The 16,716-nt window shown below is 50.7% G+C and overlaps 1 protein-coding gene across 3 annotated transcripts in view; it reads left to right on the top strand.

Annotated features, from left to right (window-relative positions):
- The window catches only part of LOC142092783 (gap junction beta-5 protein-like), a 109,627-nt gene that overhangs the window by 53,084 nt on the left and 39,827 nt on the right, over positions 1–16,716 (top strand). For all 3 annotated transcript variants that reach the window (XR_012677177.1, XM_075173220.1, XM_075173222.1), the window contains one exon: positions 9,317–9,415. The gene's annotated coding sequence lies outside the window, so the exon portion shown is untranslated. The remainder of the gene's footprint in view (positions 1–9,316; positions 9,416–16,716) is intronic.

Genomic DNA, 16,716 nt, shown 5'->3' with positions numbered 1-16,716 from the left:
CTATTATACCAGAGATAAAAAAAAGAAAAAGAAAAAGCATTGTACCACAGAAGCTTTGCATCTCTTGCAGGGCTGTCTATACGAAGAAGACAGCTGTGGTCTTTACCAGCCCCTGACAAGTGATTTTTCCAACAATCAGGTGGGAGAACATGCTCTGTTAGGCTTATAATTGATAATATACCACTGTTGAAATATGCCTGTCAGTTCTGCAGGTAGATAAAATTATATCATTGATATTTCATAACAGTTTTCACAGGCAGCATCTGAAACCACGTCCTCCCCCTGGCAGATAAAAGGTTAGACAGGAATATGTGTCAGCAGGATCCGGCTTCTGCCTCAGCGTGGGAGAGAGGAGAGGAGCCCGCTGCAGATCTCCGCTCCTGGGCTGGGCGCTGTGCGTACGGCAGATCACACGCGCCTTTGAAGCCTTTCCCGGGGCCCAGCAGAGACGCTCTGTGCTGGCGGAATGCAGCTGAGTGTGAAAATGTCTGCATCACAGAGGGGTTAAAATAATGAATAGGGAAATTCAAGTGATCTAACCCAAGTCATAATGCCGACTTTTTAAACAGAGAAGGCAATTAACTATTGGACACTTCAGAAAGCGCTGCGATTGATCCCTGCGTCCTGGGAAGGTTTTGAAGATGAGCGCAGGCTTTGGGAAGATGTTGCATGAACACCCAGGCTGCTGAGCGCGGAGCAGGCGCGCCTGCGTCATGGACCTCGGTTCAAAGGGGGACGAGGGATGAGCCCAGCCAGAGGTGGCAGAGCGTCCTTTGCGGCTCTGTCCGCATCCTGCTGCCCATCCCACGGCTGCCCGCTCCCAGGCATCTCCCACCAGAGACCGGCGTGGCTAAACCCACCAGCAGAACCCAGCAAAGCTCTTCAGCAGCGCTGGGGTGGCTGGTGTATGGTTGGGGTGAGGGGCTCTGGCTGCCTTTGAGATTGCAGGGCTCAAAAAGGGCTCCGGACCCCTTAGGAGCTAGGTGTCACAGAGTCCCACGACATCCAGAAATACAAGAAATCCAAAAGCTTTTTGAATCTCTTTCTAGAAAGTGTTTGCTGAAAAGAAAACCTAGGGTTGAGGCAGGGAGGGAGCCCCAGGACTCGCCACCGCCACCACTTTGCTTTGCCTTCTCGGTCCCAGTGACAGCTTGGTGTCTGTCCAATATCAGAGGAGTGCCACGTGAACTGGGTTATGAGAATGACCAGTTGCTCGGCTGTGATATCCAGGATCCTGCAAGACAGTGCCTCTCTTGGGTTGCACGGAAAGGTCCTCGCCTTGTCCAAACCATTGGTGCATTTGCAATCCCACACACGTGCTGGTATTAGAGAGAAAACAGGTTTTATAGACCAGAAGTTGGAAAGAGCTTGTGGTATGGGAGAGATGGAGAAGGGGAGTGCAGGGGTTATCAGCAGGACTTTATTGCCTGTGTTTGAGGAGACATTGCTCCAGAACTGGAGTTTGTGGGCAGGGATGGTCCAATGCATGTGCTGATTCAGTGTCCTGCAGAATAAAAATGAAAAAACTAAAAAATTTGAAAAAGCAAAAAAGCAGTTCTGGAAGCAAAAGGAATAAATTATTCTCTTTTTGCTACTGACCAGGTGGAAAGCAGCAGGTGAGGCACAAGGTGGGGTCCTGGCAGGGCTCACGGCTCCTCTCCGCCAGCCTTGGCTTGGGGGAAGGACGCAGCAGCCTCCGCTTTCTCAGTCCTCCCTTCTCTCTCTTCCCCTCTCTCTTTCCTTCTTTCTTTCTTTGGCATAGACCTTGAATCAATTGATTGCACGAGCAGTCACACGACACTTCCGACACCCCTTTTATTGTGCCCCATGAATCGTGCCCCGCTCCGGTGGGTGCTCAGCCGCCAGCCCCTCTCTGCAGCCCGGTGAAACCGGCTGTCAGGGAGGTTTGGGCAGAGGGGTGTTCATCCACAGCCTCACCCATTTAAGCCCCCCGTTAGCACCTTGCACCGGGGCCTGCCTGGCATTAGCACTTTCTGCGCTGCGGCTTCTTCCCATTCGTTAGTGTTATTGACTAACATTTGGAGTCAAATTAAAGGCGTGTAGCTAATAGCGAGCTCTGAATTCTCTTCGGGGTTGGCTGCACTGAGTGAAATTAAAGTTCCTGACATCCCCATTCCCCTTCCCCCTTACTAATTAGCCCTCCCCAACTCTTAGAGGTTGACATTTAAAATGAACTCAGCTAAAATGAGTGTTTCTGTAACCAGGGTTTTCAGTGCTGATAATAGGAACACAGAGGGGAAAAAACCCTTGACTTAGAGGGCACCAGGGAAGATGCTGTGGAGAAGTCGGCTGTCCTCGCTCCCGCCCCGCGCTCGGGGCAGCGCTGGCTGGAGCAGGGCAAGCACTGCTGACACCCGGCCCTGATGGCAGTGCTGCCTGGGTGCACGTGCTAAAGCCTGGGAAGGGGCCATGAAGGTCCCTTGAATTGATGCCTTAAGGGGATTTTTTTTTCCTGACTCCCTGACAAAGGTCCCTTTCGTGAGAGATTTCTCCCTTCAAGATACAAAAGCCAGTAAATTCTGGGCTAAGTCTGCAAATCCCCAGCTGACGTTTGTGACTTAACTTACCCTGCTGAGTAAAATGCAGAGCATAAAGACATGAGTTTTAGCAGCACTGTGTGACCAGCCTGCCAGGCTCTTAAACCCCCAATTTCCTGGCTTTTGATGGGTTTAAATCAGGATGGGTCTAATAATAATGATAGTTGGTACTTATATGCCACTTTATCTTAAAAGCACTGTACAAACATTAATTAATTATAGACACAGACAGTGTCTGCAAATGTATAGCTGCAGATGCACGTGGCTTCAGAGCCACACACGGCTTTTAGCCAGGAGTCTCACAGCGTGCGAGAGCACAAATTACATCTGCTGCAGCCCCTCTGCGGGCAGAGCTGCTTTGGTCTGGCGTTACCTGCTGGGGTGGCAGCTGCAAGGAGGTGACCCCAAAAGGTGATTAAAGAGACAACCTGTGTCCCGTGTGTGCCTGTAAACACATCACCGGCACAGCGGGACTGTGGCTCGGGCGAGTGCCCCTCCGGGTGCTGGGGTACAGGCTTTCTTGACACCAGTTTGTTGACATCTCCCTGGTTAACAGGAGGCTGGAGGTCGGTAATGCTGTGGTGTACCACGTGGCATGTTCCTTCGTGCTTTAGCCTCTGCGTGGCAATGTGGTAAGCGTGATAGCTTCCTATGTCTCAGTCCTGGACCAGTAAAAGGCACCTGCTTCCTATTTCTGGCTAGAGAGGTGATAAGCTTTGGGGTTAGCTCCTGGTTTGGGGCAATTTCCTCTGGGTAGGCAAGACAGAGAATGAGTAACCAAGTCTTGCCTGGATTATTAGCCTCCTTATGGTGTTCACGTTACTCTTTTGGGGGATGCTCTGATCCTAAAAATTTACAGGTGATGCAGAGATGAAAAGTGCCCTTCTCCTACTTCTCCAAATCAAAACAAGCACCCCAATACTGCACGGAAGCTTGCTCTTGGCAGTTAGAAACTGCAGCTGCACCAGCCCTCCTCTCCAAACACATGCTGCTCGACTGGGATGCGATGGTGTGTGTTGGGGATGCTCCATGCCAGCCTGGGAGGGAGGAAAGGTGGCAGCAGCCGTGTAGGAAGGCAGGCTCCATCTTCACAACCTTTCCCCATCTGACCACATGCTGGACATGCAAAAGATCCCGGTTTCCTTGGAAACAGGTTCTTTCTGCATGTGCTGCAGTGAGTCAGGAAAGTTTGCCTTCATCAAACCCCCATGGTGAAGAGAATAAGCTCCAGAGATGCCGTCCTAGGGACGGCAGTCTGATTGCTGCTGCTTTCCTTATTTACATCCCTTTAGAAACAGAAAAAGGAAAAAGAAATTCTCCCTCCGGCCCCTCACAGAGGAGATCTCTCCTGATTCCTTGCGAGCTTTGTCAACGTCTGAGAGCAGAGGAGATTACTTCAGTCATAGACACATCGCTGAGCACCCCAAAACCACGCATCCCCTCTGCAAAGCTTGGGCTGCAAACGCGGCCCCCCCATGCAGTGGCCAACTGTGGGCAGCTCAGGGACGTGTCGCCTCGCTTTGTTCCTCTTTATTCGCTTCCCAGTAAATTCAGCATCAAGTCAGGCTTTGAGACAAAAGACCCAGAGGCGCTGGAAATGCTGTGTCCATGGGGGCCCATCGCCAGCCTGGCCCTTGCGGGCAGAGGCTCGGGGAGCGCGGCTGGGAGGGCAGGAGCAGGGGCCAGCCAGGTGACCCCACGCCGGTGGGCTTTCCTTCGCTTCGTGTGGCAGTCAGTGCCTGCCTTTGTTGCTTTTCCAAGCCCAGAGCTGCAAACACAGACACCCCGGGGAAATCACAGCAGAGACCCAGGGCCAACTTCCTTCTGGCTGAATCATCTCTCAGTCTTTCCAGAGGGGAGGTGGGGTGGGGGAGTGGGTCCGCCGTGGGTCAGCCACACGGATATCTATGCTGGCCGTGTCTCTGAACAGCTCAGCACAAGGGACTTCTTGGAAGATGCCCTTCGTCACTGCACGCAGCAGGTTTGCGTTTACCTCCCGCTTCGCCAGGTTTACCCCCAGTCACTGCACCCACCTGCCCCGGACGCGGCCGGGGGCACCCCAGGGTGGTGCTGGGGTGATGTTCCTTGTGCCGGAGGAGTGCAGAGTCCGACCCTGGGTGCTGGGCACCGGGAAGGGACCATAGGAAGGGGAAGGGCAAAACGCAGGGGCAATCCAGTGCAGACAGCGCGGCTGGAGGTGAAAGCGAAGCCCAAAGCCTCGGAGCGGGTGTGTGGGTGTTTAACCCAGCATATATAAGTGCTCCAGGCCTGCAGTTTAGAGAAACCTCATAAATATTTTAACTCTGGGAGGATGAAAGGAAAACAAACAAATATAGGTTTGGGCCTTTGGGGCATTGCTGTGATCATCTCTTTAGAGAAACAGTCATTTCGCCGGTACTTGGCTCTGCGGAGCTGGGGGCAACGGGGCTGCGGCGCGGCTCGCGACGGGGAAGCGGCTGACGCAGGCAGAGCCCGGGTCCTGCCGCGATGCAGGTCCTGAGCATCCCTGCCATAGCTGCAGTCAGAGCTGGGTGAATGCTGCAATGAAGCAGCCGTACTTAAAGGGGTTCTTTATGGCAGAAACACGCAAAAAGAGCCAAACCCGGTTTATTCATTTTCTGACAAGAATTTCCATTAAAATTTGGATTTAGGAGAGAGGGAAAACCAAGAAAAAAGGTCAAACGTTTCTAATGAGGGGGTTTTTGCTCGTATTGTTCAACCAGGATTTGCCAAACTAAACCAGCGATCAAAGCCTTGAGTTTTGATCCGGAAAGGGCGGGCAAATGTCATGAACATTTTTGCTGTTCTCCTGTGCTTGTTTTGACTGCCTCTACCTCTAGAGTCTTGTTTGAATTTGAGAGTGAAATTTGATTATTTTTACAGCTAGAAAGCAATGAAGAATGAATAAATACTCTTTGCTGAACATTTCATTTGAAAAATACACTAAAAACCACTGAATTAATGATTCAGTGATTGAGGCTGCGAATTTTGGTTAATCATCGTTTTAAAAGCTATACTGGTATAATTTTGCAAGCTGAGGAATATCATAAAATGTTTCAGTTGTTTTGCTGTGGTAATTATACAAGACAGACACTGTACAGATGCAGTTGTTCTGGTACACGGGTGCACTGGGCTGGTACAAATTGCTCTGGTTCCCAACCCAGAGCCGTGCCAGCGTAAGCACGTCTGTACCGTAGGACCGAGCATCCACCACCGCGGCAGCTGTGCAGCCGGGGTGGTTGTGGTGGAGCTGTCACAGTGCTGACCAGGGAGGAGGTTTAGGTGTCAGCCTGCATTTGCACATTAATGCCAGGCGTTAATTACCTGGATCTGTTTGGAACCCACTCACCGCGGCTCTATAAATATTTGTGACAAAAGTCAACATCCAAAAAATCTCTTGGTTCTTGGTTTTGGTGTGAGCAGAAATTCAGACCTTGTTCACTGAGACTTGCTGTGGGTTTGCTGAAGTCACTGGCAGCCTTTCCAATGACCACCTCAGTTCACTGGCTGCCTGCTGCTCATGGGCTTATTTTGAAGAGAATCCGCTCCCTTTTTGAGCAAATATGGATGCAGTTTATGGAACTGATGCTCAGCCGATTCCTTTGGTTTCAATATAAATCCCAGGAGAGATCAGCATTTTGCTTTAAAATCTCTGAGCAGCTCAAACAAAGGGATGGATAAAGAGAAATGTTTGCACAATCGCTTTGCAAATCAAATCTTTAACGTCGTGCATTGCTCTGGAGAGGCGGAGAGGAAAGATAATCCCAGATTTTGACTTTGAGCTTGCAAGGCAAAGCTGTCCTTCATTGTAAAATCAGTGGGAGTTTGTCCTGTGACGGAACTGGAGTATCTGGAGTCCTGAGACATCAAAACAAATTATACCGCGATCTTTTTCTCAGTCTGACTCCAGGAGGTTTCGTCTCGTGCCAAGTGCACGCAGAGTGTGAGCGTTTTGACATGTTCTCCTAATCCTGGGATTTATAAAGCGCTTAGCGACACACACAGAAGTGATTCATTACTGCAGCAGCAGCGTGTAGCCTCGTATGCAGAGCAGGGAGAGCGATCGGTGGCTGCCTGCCACGGCCCCTCACCTCTGACACCCCAGTGCTGACGCTTGTGCAAAGCCACCGCTTTCTGGGGTTGTTTCTGGGGGGTGCTCAGGGTATTGCCAAATGCAAAAGCTTCAGGGCCATCGGTGCCTCCAGGTCTGGGCTCATCACATCTCCGTGCTCTCTTCTGCTGTGTGGAAAAGGGAAGAGCGTGCCAAGGGACAGACCCTGGGGTCCCAGCCTCATCCATGGCACACAGGTCCTGGGGTGGCACAAGTGCTGCGTGGAAGCCAGGGCAGCGTTTCACATTTTCCTCTTTGTAAAACTACTGATTCCTCAACATCTTGAAATTCCCCAAATGTCTGTAAATTTGAAATACAGGCCTCTTCCTAATGCTTAGAAACGCTGCTGTCCTGCGCTGGAGGCTGATTCCACAGGTAGTGAATAAATTCTGGGGTTTTGTGGGTTTGGGCTAAGGTTTGGAGGTAGGGAGGCACTGCTCGGTGTCTTTAGGACCTTAAATGTCTCCACGAAGCTGGTGTTTGGTAACCAGCCAGGGAGCTTCACCCAGCAGGTGGCTTGTAGCCAGCCCATGGTGCAGGGAACCAGCGCAACGCGCGCTCATTATCTCTGCCTTGCTCAGAAAGGATATTGTGATTTTAATAACTTCTTGGATCCATTTTTTCCCTGGTAGCTCTTGTTGCCTTGGATACAGGCTCTGGAGAGGCTCAGCCCTGCTAAAGATGGTAGATCATTTAAATGGAATAGAAGATCAGGTGCGGATTTGCAAACTGCTTTAGCTCTCATCGAGAGCTGGCTGGGAGCACTCCAGCAAAGCTGAGCTTCCTCGGGACATGCCAGTTTGTTAGAAAGGGCGTTGTTCAGGGGAACGTGACACCAAAACTTCTTTTGCGCAAGGTTAGATGCAGTGTCTGATGTGTCTGTGTGACAGTGCCAGTCTGGAAAAAACAGCCCCGAGGCTTTGGTAAGTGGCATTGCACCGATTCCCAGAGCACTGTCGCCAGGAGCAGAGCTGGACCTTGGCACCTTTGGTACGGGGCTTCAGGGACCTCTACTCTGCTGCCATCCTCTTCCTCCACAACCGCTGCCTCTGTCTTCACTCTGGACTTCCCCAGGTCCCACAGGACCTGCAGGGTGGGTTGAAGGCCATCAGCTTTTTCAGCGTATGTCCATGGCACTCCAGTTCTCCTGGGTGTTTTGATTCAAAGTGTGATTCCCATTTGTAGCACCCCCTCATTCCCTTTCTCCCAGCCCGCTTACACATGCAGCTTATCTACAGATAAACCATGCAAATCAGAGAAATTCTCATTTCATGCCGAGAGGTTACCCACCCCTAAAGGTCACCAAAGCTATTAAAGAAAAACCCTTGCGCCCAGGGCTTTGGACACCTAATTTGGCTTGCTTTGGTCAAATTTCACGCTGCTGTAGTTTTTGATTTATGCTCCTTGAAAGTCTTTTCCTGTGCTGGAGAAAGCCCGCTCATGGTGCCTGTTGTAATCAAATAGCTCTAGCTTTTCTGAGATGCCTTTTCTTCTTTTAATGACTCTGGGGTGTCCAGGCCCATCCTGATGGTAAACAAACTAAATGAATTGCTTTTGCTTCCTGGTCCTCATCATAAACAGATTTGGATATGACGGCTGCCTGACAAATCATTAAGATCATTTGATCACTGTCAGAGTAAATCAGCCTGACTTGAGACAATGCACTAAACGCTTGCTGCTGGGGTTACCAAGTACGGGATGCTAATGACACTGTGCTCTTGGAAATTATTTCTTAATTGCTTTAGAGTAGCTGGTGGAGATCATGACCTTGCTGTGTTAGGTGACACGGCACAGCCGAGCCGTTAGAGGAACTGCACACGCAGAGACACCCAGCACCCAGCCGGCACCCAGCCAGCACCCACGCTGCTCTGCCCATGCCCTGGGGCAGCAGGAGAGAGGCCAAACCCACGGGGCAGCTCTCACGGGCGGCTGGCGGTCCTCTCCCTGCCCTGCCGAGGATGCTGTTGGGTGGCAACGTACGGGCAGGACCAGGAGAGACGTGTTTGTGTGGGCTAACCTGGGAGCTTCAGCTCTTTCGCCGTGAGCGCAGAGCCAGGGAACTCCTGCCATTGCATCCCAGCTAGTTTCCCCAGTTTCTGCCCGTGGATGCCCCTGTGCTGGATTGAGTTGCTCACCTCTGTCTGTGCCAGCCCTGCCTACGACCTGCTGCCAGCCGCAGCCTGCGGGAAGGACTCCCGCGATCCGCGGAGCCCTCGGGAGTTTCACCTTCATGCTGCCTCGGGGAGAGGGCAGCAGGGGCCCAGGAGAAGAAGGAGGAATCATTTAGGAAGTAGCAGCAGAACAAAGAAGAAAAAAAAAATCTTTTTTCTTTGCTTAAAAAGAAATCTCAGCCTTCCTGGAGAGAAGAAAAGAAAAGGAGGGAGGTAGATGCACCACACAAAGAGAAGAAAATGTGCTGAGAAACCACAAGGCATTTAAAAGCTCACACAGGAAACCAAACCCACTTTGATATCCCCTCTCATTGGAAACGTTTGAGGCCAGAATAATGCTGCCATGATTTATCACACAAAGGGATGAGAAAGTGAGTGGATCCGAGAGCTCCTTTCCGGTTCTTAGGACAAAAAAATGCTTTGTATTAAATTACAATGTATAACCAAAAAACCCTTAATAAAATGTCTATTTGCAGGCATGTATTTGTTGAGCAGTGACGTGTGTGCCCTTCCAAGAACAGGCAACTGTGAAAGCAACGGCCGTCATGCAGGACAGCAGCCACCTTCATCAGCGCGTAAGAACATTTCTGCACTGCTTAACGCTTGCTACACACACCTTGCCAAGTGCTGCTGGGTGTCACTCCTGCAAAGGGTCACTCCACTGTCTTCAGCCTTTGGGAAAGGGCTCGGGGGTTCATGGCCAAGGGGAAACTGAGGCACAGTCAGGGAATTTTCCCACGCCAGAAGCCTGTGAGCACAAAGTAACCCATCTTGCAGGCCAGAGCTGCGTGCCCCAAAGCATTGGCTATGCCTTAATTTCATCTCTCCTCCTATTTGTCCAACAGTTCAGCTTGATAGCCTTTATTTTATGCTTGTTTAAGTTAATTTTATAATCAGTGGACAGAAGAGGCGTTTTGGCTGGGTGGTCATTTGTAGCTGGGTACGGTCAGGGCAGCTGTAAATTGTTTCTGGTTACCGAGCGGTGAGCAGAGGCAGCAGTGCCCGTGTCGAGCTGTTCGTGTCTGTTTGAAGGAGAACACTCCGTGCCAAATGGTAAATTTGCATGGAGGCAAACGGTCCTGCTTCTTCTCTAAATACTGAGTGGATGTGACCCGGGTCCTTCAAGGGAGTAGAAAAAACTCAGCAAACTGTTTTTCCTTAAATGTTTGTCCAAATATATGGCAGAGCAGTTACTGCTGAACAAATGAAATATGGAGCTGCATCAAAATCAACATTTTTAACAGGGAAATGTTTATTATACACTGTGCTTTTTTTTTCCCCTGCTGGAAAAAAAAAAGTGTTCAAAATGAACATTTTTTAACCTGATGAAAAAATCAATGTTACAAAAATAAATGCTTAATATTTCATTTAACATGTCCCCATTTTTAAACTTCCAGATTACATTTTCAGTAATTTGACTTTTCTGCCTGTCATAAACAAGCTGTGTCAGACATGAGCCCACATTGGTGCCTCTGTCTCTCACAGTGCTTGGGAGGGATGTAGCAGCTCCAGAGCGGGATATTTCCAAGCTTCACCAGGAGACAGAGAATAAGAAAACCTCAGTCCACGACTCTTGGAGCCCCATGTCTTCTCCCCATAAGGGAAGCAGCCTTTTGTATGGCCCACCCCTGAATTTCCGTCTGGAAACCATTCTGTCTCTCTGCCTGAAGCTGGGAAAGGGAAGGAGATCCTCAAAGACACGTTGTTTTGTAGGTTATTCCAAATCTGCCTGAAACTGAGGAAAACTGAATTAAATCTCGCAGGAGAAGAGGGATGTGGCTCAGACACAAACACAGAAAGTGAGGGGAGGTTTGGAATAAGCCTTTTAATAACTGGGGGGGCAGCCGTGCACCCCGAGAATGGCCGGAGAGGGCAGGAGGAGCCCCTCGAGCCCAGTCTCCTGTCCCCAGGCGGCACAGGAGGGCTGGGGGCAGTTTTCTGCTGGGGTTTTGCAGCTCTCCCAGTGAATTTGTGAGGCTGGTGACTTCGCTGGGTGCTCTGCACAGCCCGAAGACTGCGCAGGCGACGGCTCAGCAGCCCCCCTGAAGTCCAGCTGATCCCATGAAACCCTCTCCAAAGTAATTACAGGGGAAGGCACGGAGGCAGAGGCCAATTTGCATTTTTAACAGCACTGGCTCCGAGGTCTCCCTGTGGCCTTTGAAGGTTAATGGGTTCCCAGCACGTCTTGCAGCCACCGTTTGGTCCTCAGCAAGGCCAGCTTCAGCGTGCGGGGCTCTGGAGAGGAGGCAGCTGCCGCTCCAGTTGGTATAAATGGGGGAAGCGGGATTTTAGCTGGCGAGGATGCAGCCAGTTTGCTTTTAAAAGTCAGTGGAGTTGAGCTTCTTGCAGAGGGCGAGCTGCTGGGCACTTGAATGGAGGAGTGAGTCACTTCAAAGTCAACGTCCGCTCCCCGCGCCGCGGCTGGCAGCTGGGTCTTTGTGGTGCCTCTTGTTTGAGATCTAATTTTGGGGGGAGCAGTTTCTGTCCTGGCAGGCAGTGGTTTTGTGAGGAGCGCTCCCTTGGGCACAGCCTTGCAGCGACAGCCAAGAATCGTCTCTTCCAGGGAGAGCAGCTGAACGGCAAAGTCCGGGCAGGCGGCTGCAGGGGAGCAGCGTGGAGCTCGGCTGCCTGGGCGCGCTGCTGAAAGGCTGTGCACCAGCCTCTCCAGCTCTGCTCACCCCCTGCCCTGAGTCTGGGCATCATTTATGCCACCATTAGGGAGACAAGACATGCAGATAGTTGTCTCTCACCTGAACGGGTCCAGCACAGGGCTGCAAACCTTGCTGGCACCCAGCGTGACCAGCAGGATGCTTGGGGCTCGTCAGGTCCATGTTAGCCACTGATTTTCTTCTAGGTCTAACGTGCCTCCTGAGCAAATCTCCTCCTAGTGAAGAGCAGACACTGCCTCTTCCCAGTCCCCGCTCCTACGTGATGATACGGTGTTGTCTGAACACACACGCTGTGATCTCTTTTAAATGGATGCATTAATCCTGCTATGGCAGCTTCGGCCGAGGCTGCTTTACTTGTAACCAGAGCCTAATTCTGCTCCCAGCTCGTGTGATTTATCTTTATTCCTTGCATATGCAATGAGGTGTAAAGCAACCCCTGCCACCGTCAGCATCACCTGGGCTTGATTTGTTTCAGCAAGAGAGTGCTATTTTTTCTTTTATCCTAAGCAAAATGCATATTTGAATGGGATTAAATCTAAACCCCTTCAAATGCTTAATTCTGACTGGAATGCAAATAGTCCCTGCAGACCGCAGCAGTGGTTCCAGACAGCAGGGTGAGGATGGCAGTTGTGTTATGCCTCAAAAATATTTTCAATTGCAAAACAAAAGTGGGAAGAGAGGCCTTAAATGATGTGAAAATAACACTGTTTGAATTAATGTGTCAGCCCTGATGGATGCTTTTGCTATCCCAAGTTTTGAAAGGGCTCTGACAGGTAAGATATTACCAGGTGAGATTTACCTACAGCCCATGACTTCTAGTCAGCAAAATCTTAGATGAAAACCTATCCTTCACTCCTCACTGACTTCCAAAGAATATTGAATCAAGATAAAGACCTAGAGGGCCTCATACACAAAGGTATTTTGGCATCTAAGTCCCATTCATTTCAATGCAAGTTTTGGCATTTTCAGACATTATCTTTAATTTAGTCAAGTAAAGGGGGGTCAGTCCTTATCCCCAGCTCGCTCAGTGCATGAGTGCAGGCAGGGTGAAGGTCTGGGCTGTGGCCCCTGGTCTGCCGCGGAGCAGAGCTCCTGGAGCTCTCCTGGGGACGGCGGCTGCAGGGGCTCTGGGTGCCTCCTCTGCTCTGCTGTGCCAAGTGTCGTTTTTCAGCTTGTCTTCCCTATCATCATTTCAAAGCTGCGCATTTGTATATATGTTTATTGCACACTTATCTTCCTCCCGGAGTGAGAGAATGACCTACATATACAGGTGTTAAAGCCTGGAAGATGCTGGACTTTATAAAATGGGTTGTATAAGGATTTGAATCAGCAGTGCCCTGCTTCTTTCCAAACAGGCGCACTCGTTCCTGGATGGGGACTGTGCACATCTTTCCTTCCTCCTCCACACGCTCCTCCTCTCCGCGGCCCAGAGTTGGGTGCTGATTCATGGCACTAACCCGCAGAGCAGCCGTTCCCAGCGCCCGGGGCCAAAGGAAGGGGGTGAAAGTAAGAGAAAGCAGAAGGCAAGGATCACAACGTACATGCTGGACAAAATCCTGTCTCCTGACCTTTGAAAGAGGCTGCCGATGCCCCTGAAGGCGGGGACGGATCGCTGCCTTCAGGCCAGGTGCGAGATGACAAAGCTGTGGCCGGTGCCGCTCCGGACTGGCAGCGCTGGAGGAAAAACAGCGTTTGAGATCCTGAAGGGCTGCCTCCGAGCAAACGGGGCTTTTATTTATCTTCCCTTTGACTCTCAACGTGAGATGAACTTTCATGCCTCTTTCTTCCTTTCTAGCACAGGTAGGGATGTGCACTGAAAAGAGGATAAAAATAGAAAGTGCCGAGTGTTCTTCAGGGAGCAGAGTGGCTGCAGATGTGCCTGTGAGGTGGGGACCGGCTCGCGGGAGGTCCGGGCTTCGTTCCCCTCTCAGCTCTAGTGCGTTCTCGCCCTAAACTTTTGTAAGTCATTAATGACTGGATTCTCCTCGTATTCAGTGATAAAGCTGGAAAGGAAATTGGTTTCTTAACCCTGATGATTTTACAGCAGTGTAATTTCTTTCTCCCCTGAACTCTTTGTGAAAATACTGCCGAGGCTTTTCAGTTCTTTTCAGGAGAGAAATCACACATCGCTCACGGCATGGTGACTCCTGCCCCTGGGGCCGGGAGAAGAACAGCTCGCGTCCTTGGTCCTTGCTGTGTCCCGCAGCTGGTGCCAGCCATGCACCCCGGGGCAAAGGCAGCGAGAGGAGCCTGCGCGGCCGGGGGGTCCCAGCCTGGGGGCTGAGCCGTGTTTGCCAGCCGGGGACTGGGACGGCAGCGCTCCAGGACGGGCAGTTCGCCCGCAATCCCGTGTGCGGGTCCACCGCTGCGCTGCTGGCATCTGCGGGACGTTTGCCAGAGGGAGGGGCTTTGCTGGTTGGGGTCTCACCGGTCCGTGGGGCATTGGGGCCTCAGCCTCTCCATGCCTTAGAAAATGTCATCTCGGTGTGTTCAAAGTTAAATTCATGCTTTGCTGGTTCAGGGCCTGTAGGAATGCTAAAAATGCATTAAAAAATACCTGGGGGAAAAAACAGTTTAACCACCTTCTTTTCCTACCCACTAGGCAATTACCAAGTGAATACAGAATTAAATAAAACATCCCCCTAAATAGAGACATGCAAAGGAAATTAAGCACCTTCTGCTCACAGCTGGTGGGCTGCCTGGCCCAAGGCAGAGCTCGCTCGGGGCTGTGCCTGCTGGAGGTGGAATCCGTGGTGCCCCTCGGTGCCTTTCCCAGGGCAACAGTTAAGCTGTCCCATAGATACACTTATTTCAAGAAGGCCACTGTTTGTGGTGGGTATGAACTGACCACTGGAATTGCCACTCACGTCCGGCGTGCGTCCCAAATTCAGTTACTTTAAACATGTCGTGTCTTCAAAACGCCCCACTGCTGATTTGCAATGAAACACAGAGCTGCTCCAACTTCTTCGCACCATTAAGTGCTTTGAAATCACGGTGGAGGTTGAAGAAGTGGAGCTGAGGATGGATCTTACAGGGTTTGGTGTTCTGTAGGGGCTGTTGGCCAGCACGCAGCCCTGCCCAGGTGAGCTTGCTCCCTGCAGCAGATGCATTTTGGACCTGTGCAGCCAGTAGCCTCAATTACACCTATGCTAAGGAAGGTTTTGACATCCAGATGGGAGAACAAAGGTGTGGCAGAATTGTTTTACTTGTTCTCGGTAAACTAGTGGCTGATCCAGGAAGGCAAACTAGGTCTTTTCCTACTACCAGCCAAGGTTACACCACCCACCAGTTCCCCGTCAGTCCAGTCACTACAGATCCTCGGCACTCCCAGGGAGCACCAGGACCAGCGGTGGTTACGTGGAGCAGTTGTGAGTGGCCAACAATATTGCCATTAGCTGTACAAGGGTCCGAGGGATCACGGATTCTGGCCACGCGGCTGGGCAGCCCCCTGCCTCATCGCTGCCCGGCCGACTCTGCCGCAGGGCTTCCCCAGCCCCAGCTGGCTCCGAAAGGTCAAAGCCTTGGCAATGGCACAGCTACAGAAGGGAGAGAAAGAGGAAAATGTGTGTGTGCATTAGGAAAGAAAATCCTAAAAGAATATTGATGGTGGATGCTTTTTATTGCGAGGGAGGAAAAACACCCTAAGAAAAAATGAGGCTGTGTTCTGTGTAAAGCTCTTCAGAGGCTGAGACGAATATTTTCTGTTTGAACATGTAGCATTTAAAAGCCAGGGCTTTCTCCCCAGCAAGATAAGTAAGGTTTTTATTTGAAACTTGCAGTATCTACACTTAGCCAGCTGCGAGGAGCTGGGTCCCTCTGAGCCAGGCAGCGCAGGCAGCAGGAGATGGAGGAAAGCTCTGCCCGCTCCAGCAGCCACACAGCGTTTCCTCTGCTGTTCCCCCCTCTCCAGCAGCAAAAAACTGTGAATCAAAGAAGCTAGGGGAAGGAGCACCCTGGGTTCTGCCTTGTTTGAGACCAAAATGAATTTCAAAGTAACTCCCACTCTGCTTGCTTTTGCTGGGCGTTCATGAAACGTGGAAGGCCGTGGGGTCATGATCTCTGCCTCTATCTTCATGTTTCATCCCGCCGTCCATCCGCAGCATATCAGAGCATTTTCCACTTAAATCAATAGCAACGGAGATTTCTTTGCAGACTATATGGCATCAAGGTTAAAACTCAGCTGTGTACTTTGAGATTTTTCTTTAATTTTTCAGGGGGTTTTTTAGGAGGTTTTTCATAATTTATATTTAAGATCGAAGGATTTACCTTTCTTATTGACTAGAGTTTGCTGCCATGTATCTTTAAAGCGCTTACTAAATAGGTGCTATTTTCTTTGTACAGGGAAGCGGAGCAGGCACGGGCAGAAGCACGTTGCACCGAGGAGCCGGTGCCGGTGGCGGAGGTGCGGCCCCGTGCCGGTTTTGCCACGCTGCCCTGGCACTCAGGCTCGGTGGAGTCTGTCTGTCCCCCTCAGCAGTGGCCAAGCCTGCATTTTTCATACCCACCCAATTTTGCAAGAAGCAACATTTGCAAATCGTTCTCGACTGATTTAGAAGCTCACAGCTTGTAATGCACCTAGAGCGCTGTTGGGATCGGGATCGGGATCGGGATCAGCCCAGCCCGGATTTGGTACCCTCGCAGCGGGAGCAGCTGGGCTGACGGCTGAGCCGGGCAGCAGCGTAATGCTGCCACCCCCCACCATCCCGCCCGTCCATCCGTCCCACCAGCACAGGAGCCGGAGGGTCAGCCCCAGCTCACTGCACTGATGTTTGATGGGAGGACTTTCTGAAACAAGATGAAGGCAGTGTTACTTTTATTAAACGTAGAAGTGGACAAGAATTTGCATTAATGTCTTCTTTCTGGACAGCAGAAGTCTGCACTTATCCAGAACATCAAATTTTTATCTCTGTGAATGCAAATATTTGCCCTTGACCACAGAGGAAATGAAAAGTTTCTCCATTATGTATTTATCTGTTTTAAAAAGATGTTTTCTAAATACTAGAAGACAAGGAGAGGGGAGCGAGAGGTTACCTGTATTACTCTGAGACATGAGCTAAATCAGCATTTCAAATATGCCATTTCCTGCACTGATGTCTTCCTCTCTGCACTGGAAATTCCAGTGAGGGATTACAGGACCAGCAGCCCTTACTAATTACAAGACCTCCGTGCCCCAAAATAAATCAGCAGCTTGGGATATAACTGACAAG

The sequence above is a fragment of the Calonectris borealis genome, chromosome 25 (genome assembly GCF_964195595.1).
Source record: "Calonectris borealis chromosome 25, bCalBor7.hap1.2, whole genome shotgun sequence".
NCBI lineage: Eukaryota > Metazoa > Chordata > Aves > Procellariiformes > Procellariidae > Calonectris > Calonectris borealis.
The sequence above is the reverse complement of the archived record's forward strand: the minus strand, read 5'-3'. Positions and strand labels throughout refer to the sequence as shown.